The sequence below is a fragment of the Cupressus sempervirens genome, chromosome 7 (genome assembly GCF_028749045.1).
Source record: "Cupressus sempervirens isolate cs-2001-9-10 chromosome 7, ASM2874904v1, whole genome shotgun sequence".
Taxonomy (NCBI): domain Eukaryota; kingdom Viridiplantae; phylum Streptophyta; class Pinopsida; order Cupressales; family Cupressaceae; genus Cupressus; species Cupressus sempervirens.
The window spans coordinates 507,742,742-507,767,818 of NC_143124.1; the positions used below are offsets into that span (position 1 = coordinate 507,742,742).

Below are 25,077 nucleotides of genomic sequence, written 5' to 3' on the forward strand. Positions count from 1 at the left end.
AATGAAAACCTTCAAGCTATTCTATGTATATCTCTTCTTCAAGTTTTCTATTCAAAAAGGTTGACTTGACATTCATCTGATATACCTTGGATTTCTTATATACTGCATATGCTAAGAATAATCTTACTGTTTCTATTCTTGCCATAGGAGCATAGGTTTCATCATAGTCTATTCCTTCTTGTTGCTAGTAACCTTTACATACCAATCTTTCTTTGTTCCTTACAACTTTACCTTGTTCATTCATCTTCTTTCAAAATACCCATTTTCTTCCTATCACATTCTTGTCTACTAGTCTGGGGACCAATTCCGATGTCTCATTCTTCACTATCTGATACTTTACATGCTCCATCTACATTCTTTGGTTCAACTTGAGATATCAAACATAGTTCTTCATTGTTTCTAATTCTCATCATCACACCTTTATCTCTACTTTGATGATATGTTCAAGCGGATGATTCTTTGTCATATTCTTACCCATAGTAGGAGTTGTTATCTCAACTCTTAGCTCTGTTGAAGGTTCCAAGCTTTGTTCCTACCTTAGTTCTCCTTCACTCTACAAATCATTGTTAGTCTCAAAGAATACTTCATCATTCCTTGGTTTAGTAACAGTATTCTCATCATCTAAATTGTTGTCAACTATTCTTTCTTGCATCCTAAATTTCTCATCAACTCTTACATTTGCACTTTCCATAATAGTCTTAGTTCTTATATTATAACATCGATAGGCATTTCTTTTCAATGAATAACCAAGAAACACAACTTCATCACTTCTAGCATCAAACTTACCAATATCATCATCTCTTTTGATATAACATTTACTACCAAAAAATTCTAAAATACTTAACTATAGGTGAGTGACCAAACCACAGTTCATAAGGGGTCTTGTTTGTGTCTTTCCTAACTTGCACTCTGTTCATAGTGTAGACTACTGTATTCACAACTTCTCTCCAAAATATCTTGGATACATCATTCCCAGCTAACATAGTTCTTGCTGCTTCTATTATTGACTTGTTTCTTCTCTTTGCAATGCCATTTTGTTCAGGGGTTCTCGAAGTTGAAAATTGTCTTTTGATTCCATTAGCTTCACAAAAGATGTTAAACTCATTTGAAGTAGATTCTCCTCCTCTATCTGATCTTAAACATTTAATCTTCATACCTAATTCATTCTCAACTCTATTCTTGAATATCTTGAACTTATCAAATGCCTTAGATTTTTCTTTAAGAAATGCAACCCACATCATTCTAGAGAAATCATCAACTAAAATCATGAAATACCTTTCACCATAGAATCCTTTAGTCTTCGTAGGACCACTAAGATCTGTATGTATAATCTCCAATTTTGCTATAGTAGTAAACTCCTTGCTAGGAAATGAAGTTCTATTATGCTTTGCCAATACAGACTCCTTGCAAATTGTGTTAGTAGGCTTTATAATGTTAGGCAAATCTCTAACTGCAAACATACTACTAGTCTTCACAATGCTGTCAAAGTTTATATGACAAAATCTCTTATGCCATAAACAACTATCATCTACCTTTGTAACCAAACATGTTATTTTAGTAGGGTTCAACTGAAATACATCACCTATAGATCTGGTTCCTATTCCAATTACCTTTTCATCCTTTCCTCTGATCATGCATGTCTTCTCTATGAACTGTAATTGATAACCTTTATCCACCAATTGTCCAATACTCAAAAGATTGTGCTTCAAACCATCAAAAAAATATACATCCTTAGTGTCAGTCTTACCATCAAAAGTTATAGATCCAATACCTTTAACTTGATATGCTACATTGTTTCCAACTCTGACAATGCCTCCATCATGCCTTTTGAAGTCAATGAACTTTTTCATATCACCAGCAATATGATGTGAACAACCATTGTCAATTATCCAATTAGATTTCTTCAACTTGTGATACCAAAGCCATTTTCTTTGGACTTTCTTTTTTAATAGCTACAAATCCTATTTCATCATCACTAGCACTTACTGCTTGTTCTTTAGAATCATCTTCTTCATTTGCATACAAACACTCTCTATATCTTCTAGGTTTAAAATTTCCTCTATACTTTTTCTCTCTTTTAGGACACTTAGATGCATAATGATCACATTCATTACAAGTCCAATATTTAAAGATTTTCTTACCATCGTTTTCTCTTCTTACTAGAAGGGCTACTCCTTCTTCTATCTTTTTGTCCTCATTAGATGTAATACTGCTAGCAAAGTCTCCTCAAGCACTTGTGCTCCTTGATAAACTAGGTCAAATATTCAAGGAACTGAAAGCTATCTTAGTTCTAGTCAATTCTTTGGATTGTCTACGTTCATTCTTAATTGCTTCAAGTCTCCCAAGTAATGTTTCCTTTGTGAAATATTTGGTACAAGAGATCAACAATTATATCATTTGAATTGTTAGCTTAAATGGTGGTGTTAAGCTCTTCAATATCTTCCATATCACCTCATCATTTTGCTTGGTTCTTCCTTGAGATCTAATACCTGCAACAATTTCTGATATTCTGCTTATAAATGTTCTTATAGATTTATCTTCCATCATCTTAGGATCTTGAAGTCCACAAATCCAATTTTGTAACCTCAATTTCTTAGAATGTTCATCTCCTTCAAAACTATTTTCCAGAGCTTTCCAAATCATATGAGAAGTAATAAGTGACTTTACCTAGTTGTACTCAATTTTAGGAAGTGCAGACAATAGTGCTTCTCTAGCTCTCATGTCACACATGAAAAGTTCCCTTTCTTCCTCGGTACAAGTTTCGAAATCTTTCTCAGCAATAATTGTCTTTTTTTTATTTTGTCAAGCTCCAATATCCTGGACCCATACACAACAGATGTGTCTTCAACTTTTCCTTCCAATTGTCATAATTTCTTCCATCGAACTTCAGACTATCCTTTCTAAATATGTTCACCATGGATCTCCCAAAGTTGTTAAACTTTATTTTCAAGGACTTTATGCTTTGATGCCAATTGTTAGAAACAATAGTCCACCGAGATCACTGAGAGGGGTTGGGGGAGTACACAATTACACTAGGTATGTTAACTAGGGAAACCCTTGATTAGAGGGAAAACCCCAGTGGGAATGATGCCCACAAGATGATGGACTAATATAAATATTCCTTGTTAGAGGATGTACCCTGTTAGGAGTCTATTACAACATTTAGTACATATAAGTCCCTATTAGGAGACTTCAAATCATTTTTAGGAGATTCCAACCCTATTAGGAGTTGTGCCAACCCTATTAGGAGTTGTAGAAGACAGAAGGACCCACTGTCCAAACAAATATGAGGCAAGATCACCGAACTCACTATCCAATTTATCTCTTAACTATTCCTTGTAGAATAATTGTATGTATTGAACTCTAACTTCTTTCCTCTATCTTGTCAACTAGACCAATCACTGTCAGACCTTGTAGACCAGGTCATGAACCTCAAATCTAAGTATTGAACTTTGGATCACACAATAAAACTTTGGCAATAAAGTTTCCTTCACATTCACTTTGCTCTACTTATCTTTGTATTCTACTCTTTTTGCTACTTATAATCATTCACATTCGTCCATACACATCTCATAATAAAGGAAAATGTCCTTCCTTTATACCAAATCCATAAAACAATTCCTTGAGTCAGCAATTACACCTTCTCAATTAATTATTATAGGACCTCATTAAGAACACGTTACACTTAGCGATAACCTTAATCTTCTACCTTGTAACTTTAATAACTTTTCGTACATGCAATATTATGATGAGCAAGCTTAGCTACGTCATCTCAAGAATGTCTTCTTCACATCTTTAACTTTGGCTTTACAAAATAAAAATTCTACTAAGAGATATAACAAGTTTACCAATGCATGCCTCTATAAACTCTATCTCAAAACAATCTCCATTGAAACTTTCATAACTTCTCCCAAACATAATATCTTATGCTTCTAAGGTTAGTTGCATATATTAGACATTTACTAGTATCTCCCTTTAACCCTTCTTAGTGAAAGTACTCAACTGTCTATCCATACCAACTTGATCTTTCTATTATTCTTCTGTCAGATACAATAGAAAATTGTTATGTTGACATCAATGACAAACACAGTCATGAATCTAACATATCATCATGATAATGATCTTCTACAATACTCCCCCATAGGAATATCATCAACATTCATGCTTCTAGTAGGTATATTTTTATATGTGGCTTGAAATCCCCTCCGTTCAGTATGATTTTCTATCAAATCTTCAATTAGAGGAGGGTTTTGAGGGGGTAGTAGATTATTTGGTGGAGGTTGAGTATATTGATGGGGTTGTGAAACACTTGGCGGAGGGTGCCAAGGAACATTGTTTCATAGCTTAGTATTATCACCATCATTTGGGCCAGTCAAGCCTATTGAATTTCAAAGAATTCAAAAATTACTAATTGTATTAATAGTTTATAATTAAAATGAAAAACCAGTGAAATCTATTCAAAAAATATAATTTTAAATATAGTTAAATAAAAACAATAAAAAAACCCAAAAAATATAGTTATCTTTGATAGGTTTAGGTGAGATATACCTGATCTTAGATCATATCCTTGATATGGGGGCCAAACAATAACTCAAACAATGAAACAAAAATGAAAAATTGTGCTTGACTTTTTATATTTTATTTTGTGGTCATAGGTTATGGGTACTCGATCTCATATTGGGTACCCAATAATATCAAATACCCCATATGGGATTGGGTACCCAAAAAGGTATAGTATTACTTTTTTTCTTCAGTATCAGGATGGGTGGGAAAAGAGTCAGAATTAATTTTGAAATGATTTTAGATGTTTTAACACTACAACTTTTTCATATTGCTACTTTTTGGCATACCATGATTTTGCACATACCCAAGCATAGAATCAAGATAGAAAAATACAACCAATGTATCATCCACGATAAAGTACAATAAAATATTCAAACTTTTAATCACAATAGATTCAATTTTTAAAACTTTAAGCCATAGTAAGGGAGTGCAAAGAAACCTAAGCTTGTCTAGTCATGAATGCATATTTCTGAGTGCCACATAATATTGTACACAATCATTCTAGGACTCACATAATAAAATGTTATGATAAAATTGCACATGTTCATACTAATTCTCATTGGTCTTGGGCCCAATTTAAGAGTACACCTTAATATAATTAAATTTTGGAAAATAAGACAATCTCAAACACATAGTAACAAAGCTTTGTCAAATACTATATATTCTCCCATTTACTTATCCAAAATATAGCACACACAATGTTAAAAATCATTATCGAAATAGACTTTATTCAACCTTATGTCCATGGACCTAATTGTGAAATTTTAATCATTAAACTTTTATTTTAATTAATGTTAACTCATTTCTCTAGTTCTTGCAAGTTGACTAATACATTACCACACAATTTATCACTAAATTAATAAATTATTAAAAGGCATTTAGTTGTAATCATTTCACATCTTTGGATTTCCTCTCTCATCCTAGATCATTTGAGTAATCAAGGGACAATAAATTGACTACTACTTTGAATTGGTGGGAAAGAAAAACTACTTTGACAAAATCATCTATGCCATATACATACTTCTTACAAGTTGTCTTTAATACTCAACATAATTGTAAAGTTGATCTTTTATATGATTTTTTAGGAGAACATGTTCACTAACAATCTCGTTTCCCAATGAAGGTGTTGTTAAATATTTCAACTCTTTAGAGGAGAGTAGACACCATTGAATTCAATAAACCAAATACAAGAGGCCTATGGATTGTAATATGATCAATGCCATAAACACATACAAAATTTGTAATCAAAGAATGAACATAGAAATAGACACACCCAAAACCAAATACAATAAAAAGTAAAACATAGAAGATTATTTTTAAATCACAAGACACTCAAGTAACTTAAAAACCTTAAGCTAAAAGAAGGCAATGCGAGGAAACAATTTGTTATCATAGAATGAACTAAGAGATAGACACACCCAATACAAAATCCAAGAAAAAGTACTAAATAGAAGATTAACTTTTAATCACAAGACATTCAAGTAACTTCAAAACCTTAAGCTACAACAAAGGAATATGATGAAATCTAGGCTCTCTTAGATTCTTGGCCTGGGCTCTCTTCCTAGTATTGTTGAGAAGAATGCTTTGTATATTAAAGGTAAGAAAAAGAGTAAAGAACCAATTGGTATCCCTTAAACCTGGGAACCCATGAAGGAAGTTGGCTAGTAGCTTTATTATGACTAGAAAGTCCACTTGATAGCCTTATACTCTTGCTAACTCGGGCTACCAAATAAGTTGATTTCATTGTTTTGAGTGAAGATGAAGATAAGTTGTATATTCTTTCTAAATTTATGAATATCTTATTAGATGTTGATGTTCATTTTTGCAATGGTAAACCTTCACTTTCCTGTGAAGGGAAGAGGAAGAAGAATGTCATTTATGTTGAAGATGAGAGGAAGAGGATTGAAGTAGGAGAAAAAAGGACAAGAATAAGAACCCCTTTTGATAGATAAAAATGTGGAGAGAAATGAGTTATTGAAGAGCAACTAACTATCTAGTTGGTAAATATCATGTTAGTAAGACTTATGAGAAAATCAATAATAAATATTATGCTTGCACTCTCTATTACACTAACCATAAGATGATCAATATTGTGTAGAACATGCAAAAGAGAAAAATTAGTGATCTATAGGGCTTAGTTGTGAATGTCATCAAATTTAACAAATAATGCTTAGACAATATAGCTTTTAGTACCATAATTTTGGAGAATGAGATTACTAGAGCTAAAATGAACAAGAGTAAGAATATTGTTGCTCAAGACTTTAACAATGACTCTAATTCCCTCAACTCTCTGTACCAACTCTTTGAAGAAAGGGATGCAAGTTCCAACCTCTAAGGGTTGGAGTGCTGACGTAGGGATCCAAGAGATCCAAGCAGAATTAACTCAACTTAAACCTACAAACATCTCCTTCTCAGAGTTACACACAGAAGCAACAGTCAAATCAAGGAAAACATGATGTACATGAGGCTAGATCACTAGCAGCCACACTAGTGTAATTATTAGAAATTAGAAAATATGCCCGATTGTGAGGCCTTTCAAGTTATGGCCATATATAATGAAATTACAAAATAATAGTCCAAGCTCGCATTCTATCTTCTCTACAAACTTCTCCTATTCCTCTCTTATCAAACAATTTTGTTTCCACATCTAACCAAGCTTCTTATATAGCCAATTACGACACAAGTCGGCTAGTCAAACATTTAATTACATTATAGGTCTAACCTTGGAGGTATAAACCAAAACCGAAGCAAATAGAAACATGAAGCGACACACACTTAGTGGGAGGCTCACATAAGTCTGGGTAGTTGACTACCAACTCTGCAACATGCCAATTCAATATATGAAACCACGCTAAAGAAAACATCGCATCTCACGAGATGAGAATCACATGAAATAGGGACCGCAAAGAATGACATAGAACTCGAGGAAAAACAATGAACAAGGCTTGCACACTTAGGAGGAGGATCTAGGATAGGTCCTCTATATGACTTTAACTATGCATAGAGAAAAATTGCAAGCAATAACGACTATTTTACGAATAACAGACTGGTTCTATGCAAGATTGCTCCAAGGCCCAAGATGCTCTTGCATCAAGTGCCCTCCATGCTCTATTATTTGAAGTAGGTGTTATTTTTTGTATTGTTTGAACTACCCTTTTTACTTTTAAATCTTGATTTTTTGAAAGTGTTGTTTATATTAACTTCCATTTAAAGATTGGTACAAAAAATAATACATATTTTTGGTTGATGCAAAATTGCTCCAAGACCCAAGATGCTCCTCCATCAAGTGCCCTCCATGCTCTATAATTTAGAGTAGGTGCTATTTTTTGTGTTGTTTGTACTACCCTCTTTTACCTATGAATCTTTATAATGATTTTTTGAATGTGTCGTTAAAATTACCCTCCATTTAAAAATTGAAATTGTTTATTATTTTTAAAATTATAAAAATAAGAAATCTTCTTTTCTTCTCTTTATCTAATTAAAAACCGCCATTGTTATTGTTGAATTAATTACGTTTCTATAGTTTTTTAAGGGAAAGAAAAAGACCTGCCCACAAGCATCTAATCTTCTCACCTTAAAATAAGTGGAAAGCGTCGTTGGAGGATAGGACGCACCACATAGAGTGGGGCATTAAAACGCACTCAGTTTAAAATGGCCACTTATTTAATAGTGCTGAAATAGACACGTGTTCTGTATAATAACCATGCTTAAAGCAAAATCACAATCACTAATTCATTTTAAATTTACAGGATTCGATCAGTTATGGGTAGGCCTGTATGTTCCACATGTTCTACGCAAAACACGGGTCTTTGGTGATAGATATACACAATACGCTCATACTTCGACACCAGGTATGTGGTGATATACACATGGTTTGGTAATCCTCCAGGCTCTTACACGGGTGGTCGGTGATATATACATACTTCAGTTATAAGGAGACGACGTGGCGTATAAAGTAACGGTACTCACATGAATTTCTACGCAATTCAGGTGCCTAAGTTCAACGAACTTTAAAATATCATATCGTTGACCGCCTCATTAAGGGTAAGATTTTGATTTCGATTTCGATAAGAGTTTGTCTTCATTCAATCGGTCTCGAAGTTTCTCTAAGCAAATCTAATCTTAATCCTCAATGCGAAAAATATTATCACAAATTTTCCTAATATTATACCAATCAAATTGATACAACACTCCGTTTCATGTCACAGAAAACAAGAATTAATTGGTCAGGCTGACATAGGCATGGCCTGGTCAGATTTATCGCGCCCTAAACCTCTAGTGCTCGGTCTCCACCACAAATGTCTTTCTCTCCTCCAATGGCGTGCCAAAACTTTTCTACCGTATGATGTTCTATCTTTCTACAAGGCGGCCATATGTTTTATTTGACGGCGTGAGATGCTCAACCAATTACAGTTGATCAAAATTCCTGCCCCTGCCTATTTCATGCCCAAAATTCTTAGCATACCTAAGATTGATTCCTAGACTTCTTCAGAATTGCTCTATTCATTTCCCTACCGTTGTCTTTTTCATGCCCAAAAATCCTATCATAGCCAAGATTGAAATCTGTACTTCTGTACTCTTGAATTTTCATAAATTTCCTCTGAATTGGTTTACAAAAACTCTATCGGATCCTTACAAATATCAACATACCCATTGATTGAATCCTAGACTTTTTTGGAACTCCTGAATTCGTTTTGGTTTATAAACTCTTGCAGGATTCATTTTCAAAATTCTTGCCTTTGTCTATTCCCTGACTAAGAATTCCTCCCCTATTTCATACCCAAGACTGAATCTTTACATATTCAAGATTGAATCTTAGACTACTCTAAACTCCCGAATTCTATTTTCAAAATTTCCATCCTTGCCCACAAATCCTAAAGTCCTGAATTCGTATTCCTGGATTGTCAATTCCATATTGAAACCGTTGTTGCCCAATTATTTTGGGGACCTAATGACAAACATACCAGAAAAAAGATGTTTTGCTCTGTTTTGTTGTGTGCTGTTGATAATTGGAGCAGCGGAGGGAAGAACCAAATTCATGCAGGATCATAATATACATGGGCCATGTGAGGAGATGTATATAGTTGAGGAGGGAGAAACTCTGCAGACAATCAGTGAAAAGTGTAATGCTCCGTTCATATTGATGGACAACCCACATATTCAGGACACTGATGATCTTTCACAAGGCCTCGTTCTCCAAATCACATCGTTAAACAGCCACAGTGGTAGAAATTAGGAAGCAGATATATTACACAGCATGTTAAATACCTCATATACTTCGGAGAAATTGTAAGAATACATATGATCAATCGACTGGTTTTTCTTTTTGTAGATGTTATTGTGTACAGTTTTTGTTTCCTGAAGAGTCTGTGAATTCTAACAAACATACTATTTTGTTATTGTTAGAGGAAATCTCTGTTCTGTGTTTTAGTAATAAGCGAATCATACTTTACAATAAAGGGAAGTTAAATATATCTTCATATTAGACCTCATGAGGATAAATAAAAATAAATTTTGATTGGTTTTTACAATAATTTTATTTTGCCGTTGGTTGTGTTATCTGAAATATAAGTTTAGTATGATATCGTTTTTTTTTGGGAATCTGAGCTTGAGAGAATTTATCTTTCAATTATGAATCAAGGATCTTATATATCATCATTAATTAGAGAGCTTTTCTCTTAAGAAGAGTTGATCTTTTTGCAAGCTATTGGTAGTCTAAACTGATGTATTTTTTTTTGACTAGGAGCGAAACAATAATCTCTTACAAGACACCTTCCACATCACAAGATTTGAATCTTGATAGACTTTGTTATAACCATTCAACTTCACATCAAGGCCAAGAGCCTTATGCCATGCCAGATATTATAAAGAATACACTTTATGATTTTTTCTTTATTTTGATTCAATAAGTGTGGCTCTTGGACATCTCATAAACATTATATGGAAGATCTTTTTAAAAGTATTTAATCCATCCATGCTTAAACATCACCCAATTTAATTGTGAAATCATTTTTTTTTTCTTTTGAAAATAGAACTGTTTGTTACTTATTTTATGTTTATGTGATAAGAGAATTGATAAAGACATCACCATCATTTTAAATTTAGAAAAAAAGGTTAGTTCAAAACATGTGTATCTTTTTGCCTTATGTGTTATGATGTAATTTGTGTCATGTTGGTCAAATTATATATGGTTAAAAAGTTTATTAATCATGCAGATTTTAAAATTAAAAATAATTAATTTATAAATTGAATAATTTTGTTTGTTCAATGTATGATAACATGATTTGTTATCATTTTGTATGATTGTTCTTAGGCTACTTTTATTCAAAATAATTTTAGCTGTATATAATTTCCAGTACTGACTCATTGAATATTTAAAAATAATATTACGATAAATAGACCATACTTATGAATTTGTTTCCTTCTCCTAATAAAAATATTATTTTGGACTGTAAATGATAGAACTTTGAATGTCATTTATTTTTATATGTTATAAATTTTATTTAATAATAATTATAAAAATATTTAGCGCTAAAGTAACCAGCCAGCAGAAATTCTAAAATTTTGAAAAATTGTTTCCAGATATATTGTTTCAAATGCCTTCTGACATGTATCAAAATAAGAGCTTTAAGATAGAGTATGGGCGTTGCTTTGAACAAACAATGCGTCTGATGCAAAAGTATTTAGGAACTTTTGATCATATACAGTAACTGGTTGTTGTCTCTGCAATCTGTACCATGATCCTTCCTGCCTATGCCTTAATGGGAGTTTTGGTAGAGAGTATGGACATCCAGCACGACATAAAGGGAAGGAATTATGGAAGATATTGCACTTGTGAATTCCCTAGTAGATATATATGCAAAATGTAGAAGAGTACACAATGCACCTGAACTATTTGACAGGTTGTACCAAAGAAATTTGGTCTCGTGGAATGCCATGATTGCAGGATATAAACAAAATAGGATCTTTGAAAATGCTTCAGCAACTTTTAACCAAACAATATCATCACCTCTTAAGCCAGACTCTGTAGTCTCTTCCAGTATCTCCCTGCCATATCCAATCGATCAATGGGTAAAAGGACATGGATGTTGTCATGTTTAAAGCTTAGCAGAAGGGTGATTGTCATCAGATATTGAAAAATAGAGTTGTTACAACTGCTTTGATAGGTATGTCTGAAATATGGAAGCATAGGCAAGGCACTTGGATTGCTTGACAATATTCTTCAAAGCACATGTTAGGTTAGGGTTGAATAAACTCAAAAGCCTTTAATTCAGGCCTCCATAATCTCTATATCCTTTATGTTAAGGTTGTATAATCTATACTCATTTTATTTTGTGTTATGTGTTGTTGTGTAGAGAGCTCCTGATATTTTTGCACATCTCCTTACTGCACTTGTGTGAAGTTAGGCTTAAATGCAATTTTACATAGCATTTGTTTTCATTTGTTGGTCATTACTTAAATCTATAATTTTAGTGTTAATTTTCCATAAAATTTATGTTAAAACTAGATAGATGTATAGATATGTTTTCTTGTTGCTTGTGACAGAAGTAAAAGCTAATATTACCATACATTTATAATAAATTCTATCTGATCTATTTCTATTGAGATTTCAAGATTTATCATATAGGATGAAATGTCCTCCTAAATTAATTTAAAATGAGAAGAGAGCTCTCAAATTGCATGCCATCAAATATGTTATTGTCCTTGGTAAATTATGGTGAAAGAATAATGATGGAGTGTTGTTAAAGTGTGTAGATCCTGAACTAGGTTAAGATTTTAAAAGAGATGTAAAATAGTGATGCAGGAGCATCTTGCATGGAAAAATTATTTATTATAAAAAAAAAAAAAATTGTGGAGGAGAGAGAAAGTGACGAAAAATAGAAGAAAAAAAAATATAAGGGAAAAAGGAGAAAAGAGAAAAAATAGTTGTCATTCCATTTATCGAGGTGTGTAGGTGGCATCTTAGAAGCTTGTGGAAAGTTTCTTAAATCTTGCATTTAATATTTGTTGTGATCCATAAAGGAAATGTAATTTTTTAATTGGGCCACATGGTGGTGCTTAGTTGTAATTCTAGAAGGTTGTGGATATTGTGTAGGTGGAATTCTAGAAGGTTATGGATAAGTCATGTATTGGGTGGTAAGTGCCTATTTAAGCAAGGCATATGAGCATTCAAGCTCGAGAAGGAGAAGCTGAAAGGAAAGCTTTGGAAGGTGAAAGCTTCAAGGCGTGAAAAATTTGGAAGATGAAAGCTTAGGAAAGTCAAGCTTCAAGGTGTGAAGCTAGAAGGTGTGAAAGAGAAGGAGGAAGCGAAGAGTGAGTTTTCCTAAGTCTGTGGAGAGAGTGCTGAATGTGAGGCATTTTACAACAGGATTGTGGTAGACTTGTGAGTGTGTAGATAGAGCGCCAAATGTGAGGCATTTTACACTTGGATCTTGGATAAAGTTGGAGAAGAGCTAGTGGCTGCAGTTTAGAAACAAGGAGGTTGCTTGGTGGCTAGCGAGCACAAGTTGAGATCTCAAAGGTTTCTACTAGAGTGTGGATCTCGACTAGCTTGGGTTTGGATTAGATCTTGAGAGATCTTGCAGAAATGTTATTGTAATTGCTATTGGATTTTCAAGTATAATAAAATTGTTTGAAACATTTTGTCATCTCGTTGTCTCCATATTGTTGCATTCTTGGTTGTGAGTTGGTAAGGGTGGTGCGTACCTTCATCAAGTGGTATCAGAGCATACCTTCATCAGTGGTATCAGAGTAGGAGTTCTTGAGTGTACAAGAAAATTGTCGAAGTGTGAGGCAGTTTGTACCAAAACCTTGGTTGGGTAAAGTTTATCAGAGTGGGAGTTCCTGAGCGTGTAGATAGATCGCCAAAGTTGAGGCAGTTTGCACCAGGACTTTAGAGGACATGCAGATTGATCGATGGATGCAGAGATGGAAGACTAAACTTGTTGAGGCATGATCGTAGAGAGCTTGTGGATTGCAGATCTGTTGTCCTAGACTTGTGATGTGGTTCCTGATTGTTCGTGTGAGGTGGTAGGTTGTGATCTGACTTGCAACAATTCAAGGTTGTCACAAGGAGCATGGGAAGGATTTGTTGCAGAGGGTTTATGAAGATCTTAAAAGATGGCTCCAAGAGGATTGGACCCTAAGATGATTGTGAAAATCCATGATATAGTGGAGAGGAATTTTTCTAAGATGTTTTCTCGGTTGGATGTTAGATTGGCTGATCAAGCTAAGAAGGTCAAGGTGGCAGAGGTTGGTTTTGCTAATCAGTTTGTGGAGCCTGATGCAGAACCTATAGAGAAAATAGAGGTTGTTGCTGAAGATATTTCTAACCTTGTTGATGTTGGGATGGAGATTGGTTTTCATGATTAGTTGGTTGAGTCTAACATGGAGATTATGGAGCACTCAGTCATTGATAATCTGGTTGTTGTTGGAGGTGAGTTATGTATTGCAAAGCATCTTGTTGTGAGCAATGATATTGCTAGTTTGGCATGTATTGATGGAGATCTACATGTTGCTACTGATGCAGAGTTTGTTGTTGCTGGTGTGGATTCACTAGTTGTTGATGTGAATGAGGTTTTGTTGATGAAGCATTATGTGCAATTTATCCCTAGGGGTGAGCATGCTAATTGGATGGTTGAGATTCTGGCATTTGACAGAGTGATGCATATGTGGAGGATTTGCATGGTGGTCTTCTTGTCCCTGTTGAGGTGGAAGCCTTTGGTGAAGATGAAGATGGTGGTAGATCTTTCTTTTTGGCATCAAAGTGTGGGACACACTTTTCTATCTACTGAGGGAGTCTGATGCAGGAGCATCTTGTATGGAAAAATTATTTATTAAAAAAAAAAAAAAAAAAAAATTGTGGAGGAGAGAGAAAGTGACGAAAATAGAAGGAAAAAAAATACAAGGGAAAAAGGAGAAAAGAGAAAATATAGTTGTCATTTCATTTATCGAGGTGTGTAGGTGGCATCTTAGAAGCTTGTGGAAAGTTTTTTAAATCTTGCATTTAATATTTGTTGTGATCCATAAAGGAAATGTAATTTTCTAATTGGGCCACATGGTGGTGCTTAGTTGTAATTCTAGAAGGTTGTGGATATTGTGTAGGTGGAATTCTAGAAGGTTATGAATAAGTCATGTATTGGGTGGTAAGTGCCTATTTAAGCAAGGCATATGAGCATTTCTAATCAAGCTCGAGAAGGAGAAGCTCGAGAAGTAGAAGCTGGAAGGAAAGCTTTGGAAGGTGAAAGCTTCAAGGTGTGAAAGCTTTGGAAGGTGAAAGCTTAGGAAAGTCAAGCTTCAAGGTGTGAAGCTAGAAGGTGTGAAAGAGAAGGAGGAAGTGAAGAGTGAGTTTTTGTGAGTCTGTGGATAGAGCGCCGAATGTGAGGCAGTTTATAGCAGGATTGTGGTGGACTTGTGAGTGTGTAGACATAGCACCAAATGTGAGGCAGTTTACACTTGGATCTTGGATAAAGTTGGAGAAGAGCTAGTGGCCATGGTTTAGAAACAAGGAGGTTGCTTGGTGGCTGGCGAGCACAAGTTGAGATCTCAAAGGTTTCTACTAGAGTGTGGATCTAGACTAGCTTAGGTTTGGATTGGATCTTGAGAGATCTTGTAGAAATGTTATTGTAATTGCTATTGAATTTTCAAGTATAATAAAATTGTTTGAAACATTTTGTCATCTCGTTGTCTCCATATGGTTGCATTCTTGGTTGTGAGTTGGTAAGGGTGTTGCGTACCTTCATCAAGTGGCATTAGAGCGTACCTTCATCAAATAGAGTATGTGGATGCTATTACATGGCTAATATAACAACAAACAAGTTGGTTAGGTCTAGTTTTTGGTGGCCTACACTTTTCAAGGATTCTTATGAGATTGAGATGAGATGTGATGTAATGCCCACTTGTAGTTTGATTTATATTATATATGTTGACTCTTTTAGGCCTATTTCATACGTGTGTTAGTTTTAGAGATATATGGTATGATGTTATTTCATGACCTCAAAATATTATTTATGAAATTATATAGTTGATTATATTTCATGTGTTGTCTAATGATTATGATTAGTTACATGTTAATGTTACTTTAATGGTTCTTAGTAAATGTGATTGTTTCAAAATGATGTCAGTTGATATGATGATTGCTTTGCATTCATAGTAATGCATTGCCTTTCATAACAGATACTTGATCTATGTTCCAAAATCATGGTGCCAATTTCAAATGTAAATGGAGTGGGGACCAATTTTAAAGCTGAATATTGATTTTTATTTACCAAGCTCAAAGTGGGGACCAATTTTTAAGTTATATCAAATCCTAGTATAATATAGTTATAGAATACTTTGGGGGGGGGGGGAGGGCCATGTTGGAATTATTTCAAATAATTGAGGGGGGTTGAATCAGTTATCCAAGGCCCAGATATATAAACAAAACTTTTCATAGCTTAGTGAACCCATAAAACATTTATCATCATGCATGCATCCATAAGATTATATAATCACTCGAAACTTGTAGGTTACTATCAAATCAATTTGCAGAAATGTAAACATGAAACATAACAGGTTCAACAACACACTTGACATAATGATTTATGTGAAAACCCAATTTGGAAAAAACCACCACTAACATGCTACTCTTTTTCACTCTTTTGAATTGATGCCCTGTGAAAGGCCAACCCTATTAAAGGTTACAATACACACTATTAAATGTGACCCTATTAAAGGATTTCAATCACCCTGTTAGGAGTGAGCCTTTTTAGAGTACTTTAGACCATTCACTTGGAATGTCACCCGGTTAAAGGATTTACAAATGACTGTTAGGTCAACCTTAATTTAGAGGATTTACCCTAGACTAATATAATTGTTAGAGAGTAACAGTAAGGCTTGATCTAATAACAACTTACAACCCCATTTGCAGATTACAGATATCTATTTCAGTCCTCCATTCTACTTGGCTTTCACACATTTCAGCTTTGATAGCTTGTTCATCCTTCAAGCATCCATACTCTTAGGCCTTCTTGCTTAACATGCCAATGTAGACTCTCAACTAGGTCATTGAATGAAGTAATACCCTTGACTCCTTGTCTTTCTTAGGTTCTTGCACATGCCAACCTTTGCTTCTGACCAACCATCGCTATAAATAAAAAATTAAGATCTTTTTCCATTCATTCTCCATCATCCAATTTAAGGTTAGGGTAGATTAGGTAGGATTGAATGAATCTACCCCTCATTTCATATCACTTCTAGAAACTTCTCCTTTAATCCTCTTTGAATTCACCTCAAAATGGTTTACCATGAATTTTGTGCCACTAACTCATCAATCTTATCTTCCACCTGGTTCACACAATACAAAGAAACAAACTTGTCGACTTAGACCCATTGAATTCATAATCTTTCTAATAATGTTGACACTTGGCATTAACTTGCTTCTAATGCTCAACAAATACTGCATTACTCGACATCCTTTGTAAAATCACACGGCATGAACTAAAGTTTACTGGTGCTCAGCATCAACTAAACTTTACTTGACATCCACTATTTTGCTCAACATTCACTAAAATAGACTTGTACTCATTTCCAACTGATTTTCTGCTTGGCTTGCACTAACTCTGCTCCTCACCTACTATCTATTCGATCAAGCTTGGCAGACAAACTTGTTAGAGTAAAGCATTAATTTAATTTAATTTATTAAATTTTCTTTATTCCCTTCTTAAGATTTTACTTTATGCACCTTTTGCATCTCTATTTAATAATTAATTAGTAATTATTAAATAGCTTTTCCTTTTTAGGTTACCCTTTTCAGGTTTCGATCTCCTTCTATAAGGATTTATCTCTTTGTAATGATGCATCTCTTCAATTTCTTCTTATTCTAAATATTCAATTTGCATGTTTTTCAGATTAGACCCTTGCCTCTTCTTGTCTTTTTCTTCTTTGTGATAGGTTTTCTGCATGTAGGTATTCTTGGGCTTCATGGATTTGATTTGCATATTTGCTCAAATCATACATGGTATTAAAGCCAAATCTATTGTAGCTTGTTCATTATTTGGGGAAAAAGGAGAATGAAGGTTTGATAGAACAGATTTGGAGTTGTTTTAGGTATTTTTTGTGAAAAGAGGGGGGTCAATAATTTTTGGAGTAGGTTGAGGCCAAACGGACGTCACGGATAGATTTAGAAGGTGCCAAAACTCGTATTTCCATATAAAGTTTGTTTGATTTGAACAACATTGATCTGGGAGGAAAAATATTTTTGCCCAGCAAGGCCATACGACCTCTGCATACGTTCCAAGGTGAGATTTTTATAAAATAAAATAAAATAAAATAAAAATAAAAATATTCTTTTTTTGACTCGCAGGCCCTTTCTAGAGCTGAAAAATCCTTTTCTGGCACCGCTCCGACCTAGCACCGACATCACCTGTCATTTTCGGTTTTACGATCGTCGCCCATTGCTCTGCCACGGTGTCACCTCGCCTCCATCCTGGTCACCATCCCTCCTCTATGACCCTCCTCCGCTCTGGTTAACCACCACTGTCAATGGCTCAGTCAAAGCTCTGCTCTACCCAACAGTGGTATATATATATATATTGTTGGTGTAAATAAGTATTTACTTATTACACTTAAGTTTACTTAGGTTTATGCATTATTTTATTATTTTTATTTGTAAGACACTTGAGAGTTTGCGCACCTTTTTGGGTTGTCATGTAGACAACACAAGAGTGCGCAACTCTATTTTAGCACATGGTGTCTACAACACTATTTTGCGTGTCACACCCTTGTAGACTTATCCTCACATCATCGCACATACTTTCGTGCTTAATAGAGGATAACCCATATTTGGTGGACATGTGCCTAGTTGTATGACATATCATGGTGTTGATTACGAGGCATTCTAGATGTATCTCGAAGGCCTTTATATACAGGCACTCCTAGTGTACTTTTACATTACATGAATTATGGCATATTGAATACATTGTCATTCTGATCATACTCTCTCTCTCTTTGGTTTACTGTGTGCTTGTGTTTGAGTTCTTAGTTCCTGAGTGAATTTTTCCCTTAGGCAAATTCTTACATGGTATCAGAGAAACTTGGAGACTTTCTCATCACATAATCGTTTGAGACCATGCTTGCTTCAACACCTCAGCTTGAATTTGGAGTACTACAAAAATTGGGAGTGTTTAGAGCCATATCTGACCTCGCCATTGCATCAAAAACACTGAACCAGTGAAAATTGACTATAAACTCAGCTACCTTGGCTCAAAGTAAACTGTGAGGCAAATTTTTTTTGCAAATCGGAACCTAGAGGCCTTGATTTGCATTATGGGTATGGTCTTTTTGCAGATTTAATTGATTAATTTTAGATCTGCAATTTTATCATTTCTCTCTATTTATTTTTCGTCAGATTATTTGTAGAAATTCAAAGAAATTTTTTTAGCAAACTCGGGCAGTGACACCCCAGATCTACCATTTGGAGAATTTTTTTATTATATGTCGCAGGGGAATATTTTTTTCGTGGCTGTATTGCATACATTCTTGCGACTTGGCTTAACAAATCCAAACACAGTCAAAATCGTGCCAAGCCCGGACCGGCCACATAAGTCCCACCGGCGGCCTTTTGTTATATTCTCCGTAGGAGTTTGTTTTATTTAGTGCCAAATGCTATCCCACAATATATGTGGGATATTTCCCACCTTCCCAGTGGCACCCGCAGACTTCATTTCTCGGCGTGACTAGATGTTTCCTGGCAACCCACATTGCATTTTTTGGCAAGGGTTTTGAGAAATCCGATGCCCGCTGTTTCCATGCATGGTTTAAACTTTCGCCTAGCGCCAAACTTCTGGCTGCATCTTTATGTTTCTTGGCCACTCGTGATATATATTGACGATAGTACCCAAAACCCGTGTTTCAATTTCTAGCAAAGCCTTCGAAGATTCTGGCATCAATTATCTGGGGATGCATTTTTTGAAATCTTTCAATCTGCGGCAGAGTTTCTTTAAATAAAAAAAACTCATTCTATCCTCCCACACGTAGAGATTTTGGCAACAGTGAACTTTGGCAATCTATAGAGATTTTGGTGACGATAAATGCTCCAAAATCTTTCAACATCGTAGAACAAGTTTTTGGTACAGATAGGTGACACACGATGCGATTTGCCTGCTGCCACGCAGTCCCCATCACAACTGCCCTCACTACGCAGGTAGAGTCCACATCATTGACATATCAAGGACATGTCAGACCTCATTCTTGCCACATCACCAAAGTGACTGAGATTACCATTTCAGCATATTCCATACAGTACGGTACACGCTGAGTCATCATCCAGTCAATTGACATGTCACCAGGAGGACTATCATTTTTGCTCATGTCATCTTTTCCTAAGGTTAAAATTGATGGTTGTTTGACTGTCAAACCCAGGAATTTTACAACTGCAGTGATAGTTGTTTGACCATCAAATTTAGACTCTTAGTTTTTGCTCCGGACCCCTCTTTAGATTGCTTTTTAGTTTGGTAGCCTGACTTTGTGAGCCCATAACTTGGACATTTAGACTCTGATTCAGGTGCAATTTTTTTTGAAATTGGGTAAAATTTCCTAAATTTTTGACTGGTGTGTTTTTTTTTGGTTTTGGTGCATATATTTTGTAGAAATTGCATTTTTTGGTGACTGTACTTGCATAATCTTACGTTTTGCAACTTTAGAAGCTCCGTATAGGCACATCTAGTCACTTTTTAAGGTTCTATTTTTTTTGAAAGTGCATTTTTTTGTCTACTTTCTAGATTTGAAGTCAAATTCTAGGGTTGTGTGGACCAATTTCTCACTTTTAGAATTAGGCCTTTTTCAGCATTGTAAAGCTTTGATTATTTTTCAAAATTGTTGTAAAACTAAGCTACAGTGCTTAAGTGACAGATTTCAGCCTTATAAGGTAATTGTAAAAGCAAAATCAGAAAGTCCACTTTGTTCATTTTGACAAGTGGCCCATTGTAAACGCACTACTTATAAAGTGCCAACAACATCTTTTTTTGGGGGGGTCTTTTGATTGAGTGAAAAGGGGGGGGGGGGGGTGTGTACTATGTTTCTTGTGTCTCTTTTGTGCTCTTTTCATTTCTGCATCATGGGTTTTGAAATGTCCTCCTCTAACTTCACGCAACTAGTCTACATGGAAAGATATTGCATGGAGTAGATTAATGGAAAAAGGATATAGTCTTTATGTTGATGGTACAATTACCAAACCTACTGATGCTAAAGAACTCATTGATTGGCAAATTCAAGACCAACAGGCTTTAGGAGTAATCAGGAGTTGTGTACATGGGGATCTTCTCTTTCACATTAAAAATTGTTCAAACTCTGAAGAAGCTTGGGATAAACTTGAATAGTTGTATGGTAAAGTGGATGAAGAAAAGGGATTTCAAATTGAAGACGATCTACTTCTCTTGGATCCTAAGAATTATGACACAATTCAAGATTACATCATCAAAGTCAATGAGTATAGGGCACTTCTTAAAGATTGTGGAAATCCCATGAAGGATGACAGGTTGATTCATCACATCCTGAAGCAGCTACCTTTTGAGTATGCCAACTTTGTTTTGAGTTTTAATACTCATAGGTTGACCATGGGATCTGCTTACCAAAAGCCTTCCTTTGATGGATTTGCACACATGTTGATTGTTGAACAATCTCACTTGGTGGATTTTAGACTTCTCAAGTCATCTAAGACCAAAGCCTTGGTGGCTAGTGATAATCACAAATCAAGTCAAGGGGGAAAAATCAAGAAGAAGAAGTAGTGGAAGTAGAAAACACAATCTGAGACACAACAATCCTCCTCTCAACAAGGTGGTTCTTCTTCAAACAAGAAGGGAAGTAATGGAAAGAAGGACAAACTCTTTTATGCATACTGCAAAAAGCCAAATCATGACGAGCATCATTGCAAGAAAAAAAGAATCAATGAGTTAGAAAATCTACTCAAGAAGAAAAAGATTCAAGTGCCCGGTACTTCCAAGGATTCTACTCCAACCTCTTCAAAAGGTAAAGGTCAAGAACTTATTGCAAACACAAGCTCTTCTTTGGAATGGATAATTGACTCAGGTGGCTCTTACCATATGGGTTCTTCAAAGGAAGACTTTTCTTCATTGAAGCAGTCAAAGGTACCACACATCTTCATGGGAGATGATGCAAAGATGGAAGTTGAAGGGAAAGGACATGTGGAAATGGAAAATGGGGAATTCAAAGATGTTCTCTACGTTCCATATCTAAACTCCAATCTCTTATCAGTTTACCAAATCACTCACCTTGGAGATGGTCGTAAGGTTGAGTTCCTTCCAGATTCAGTGATGGTGCGAAGTCTCAAAGATGATTCATTGGTAGCAGTTGGGAAAGTCAATGATGACAAGAGGTTATACTCCTTCTCCCACTTTCTGCCTAAGAGTCCTTCTCGAGCCTTGTTAACTCACTCTACTTCAAACATCAACTTATGGCATGAGCGGTTTGGTCACCTTCACTTTTGCTCTCTTCAACAACTTTGCTCAAAACACATGGTCAAAGGTCTACCTAATACCAACTTTTCTAAGGGAGAATGTTCATCTTGTTCAGTGGATATGAATCTCAAGGAGAAGTATGATAAAGGGAAGTCTTCTCGAGCTCTAGTTGTTCTTCAGCTAGTTCACATGGTATTAGCAGGACCCTTTGCAGTGACTTCAGTTAGCCAAGGCCGCTAGATACTCACATTTGTTGATGACTTTTTGAGATTCACTTGGGTCTTCTTCCTTCATCATAAGAATGAATTGGTTCATAAGCTTTAACACTTCAAGACTCATGTTGAACACAAGTCAAGGAAAGCCATCAAGGTACTAGGGGTGGACAATGAGAACAAATATGTAGACAACAGACTTAAGAACTTTTGCAGAATTGAGGGGATTGATCTTCAGAACTCACCAGCATTTAGTCCACACAAGATAGATGTTGCAGCTATGAGGATTTGGACTCTCAAGGCCATGGCAAGTTTCATGATAAAGGCCAAGTCTCTCGATCCTACACTTGAAGTTGAAGCCATTAGCAGTGCTACTCACATACTTAATAGGTCTCCTCATCTAGCCTTAGATGTCAAGACTCCTTTTGAGGCATGGTGCGGCAAAAAACTAGTTGTGAGTCACCTTAGAGTCTTTGGTTGTCCAGCATGGGCAAACCTTTCTTCCAGGAGTTGCAAGGCACTGACACCTAGGCCTTGTACCTTTATTGGTTATGAAGACAATGTGAAGGCTTACAAATTGATGGATCCAGAGACTCATGAGATTTTTGTGGAGAAGGATGTTCATTTTGAGGAAAGTTCTCCTAGCTTATCCTCTACTCCTCTCTGCACTTCATACATAGTGGAAACTAATAGTGACACCAGCGATAGTGCTTCAATAGGTTTAGACACGTGGGGTTCTATCGATAGCTGCAGTGAGAGGTCACATCAGTCTAGTCCACATGCTTACATTGCCACAGTGAAAGGTCCATCACATCATGGTACATCTCATCTTTCAGCTATAGCTTTAGTTGACTTAGGAGACAAACTTGAGGACTTACATCTTCTCATTGATGATGATTCTTCTACAGTTGTTGTGAGGGCTCACTCTGACTCTCATGTCCATTCTCTACATGATCAATCTTCACAGGTTTGCATGATTGTGGATCCTTATGAACAGATATTAGTGGAGGTCTTTTTGTCAGTAGATGAGATAGATGGTTCAGTGGAACAAGTTCAATAGACATCCTTGACAGATCTGCATTCATTCATTTTAGCATAGTTGGAAGGGGTGAACTTCAACATCAGCACAGGGATACTTGAGTAGGTTTCAAGGCCACCATACATATTAAGGACTGTACCTTTGCCTTTGTTTCTTCCTAAGGGTAGGAACACCTTTCTGCATTCTTGGACCAACTTCTTCATTGAAGCGGCTTTCACTTGTTGGCATTCTTCTTTTGGGGGGGGGGAGCCTATTCTATCTCTTTTCCTTCTCTCATTCTCTTATGTATATACTGGATGTATGTCGTAATGGGGGGGTCTTGATTACTCCATCCATCGGTGCATCCTTATTTATCTCTCTTTTTGGGGGAGGGTTTTTCCCATGAGGTTTTCCCTCTTTCCCTGCTTTATGGGAGATTGCATTTTCATTATGTACATGGGTACCTAACATGGCCTAGTAGCTGGGACCCATTCTGCATCTTCATCCTAGTTCGTAAGCTTAAGGGCATTCCGCTAAGTTGCACTTAAGGGGGGGTGTTGGTGTAAATAAGTATTTACTTATTACACTTACTTAAGTTTACTTAGGTTTATGCATTATTTGATTATTTTGCATTATTTTATTATTTTTATTTGTGAGACACTTGAGAGTTTGCGCACCTTTTTGGGTTGTCATGTAGAAAACATAGAAGTATGCAACTTTATTTTAGCACATGGTGTCTACAACACTATTTTGCGTGTCACACCCTTGTAGGCTTATCCTCACATCATCGCACATACTTTTGTGCTTAATAGAGGATAACCCATATCTGGTGGACATGTGCTTGGTTGTATGACATATCATGGTGTTGATTACGAGACATTCTAGATGTATCTCATAGGCCTTTATATATAGGCACTCCTAGTGTACTTTTACATTACATGAATTATGGCATATTGAATACATTTTCATTCTGATCATACTCTCTCTCTCTCTCTTTGGTCTACTGTGTGCTTGTGTTTGAGTTCTTAGTTCCTGGGTGAATTTTGCCCTTAGGCAAATTCTTACACACAGACACACAGACACACACATATTTATGTATGTATATATATTTTAAATTTTTTTTTTAAATTAATTTTTTTTCAAGCGTCTGGGGGCCCTGTTAGTTTTTTTTGCAATAACTCAAGCATACAAGGGTATTTTTTTGATTTGAAAGAAGCTTCAAAAAGTTGGTTTCGAGATAGAGATGATGGAGAAGGAATTTTTGGGTTTTTTTTCCAAATTGATACGTGTTTTGGTATTTGAATTTTGTTGACGACTTCTATCTTCTGGAGGACATATATAACTTCTTCATTATAGGTCCATTTTCTGTTTTGAAAAAAGCGCCAAAAATCTCTTCTCAAGAACTTTCCAAATTCTCTTTTTTTTCATTAGTATTTGGTACCAGGTATCTTGGATTCGTATCTAAAGCTTTTTTGCTCTTATCTCATTTATGCAATCTATTTGTAATTTGGGGTTCGGTTTATTGCATTGTGGGGGGCATTTTTAATCTTATTTTTCTATTATTATATTAGTATATCAGAAAACATTAAAAAAGAACAATGGTCGAGACCACTTCTTCTCTAGAACTTCTGACCCCTCACAATTATCATACCTAGAAGACCTCAATGACTTGACTTTTTCGGTCAAAAGGGTTGTGGTCATGTTTAGATGTCATGCAACCTATTTTACAGAGGCCTTTTGAGGTCATGTAACATAGGAACAAGATGGACGAGGCAAGAGGATTGATTGCTTTACAGGTCTCTTAAACTCTACATTTTCATCTAGATGGGTG

At 35.5% G+C, this 25,077-nt stretch overlaps 1 long non-coding RNA gene across 2 annotated transcripts; it reads left to right on the forward strand.

Moving 5' to 3' along the window:
• Nucleotides 1–8,528: 8,528 nt before the first annotated feature.
• On the forward strand, nucleotides 8,529–13,211 carry LOC149547755 (uncharacterized). 2 transcript variants are annotated; one of them, XR_016353916.1, is made up of 2 exons: nucleotides 8,529–9,852; nucleotides 12,659–13,211. It is a non-coding gene; the product is annotated as an uncharacterized LOC149547755 (long non-coding RNA). The 2 variants fall into 2 exon arrangements; XR_016353915.1 differs by lacking the exon at nucleotides 12,659–13,211 and adding an exon at nucleotides 10,307–10,551.
• Nucleotides 13,212–25,077: the final 11,866 nt, after the last annotated feature.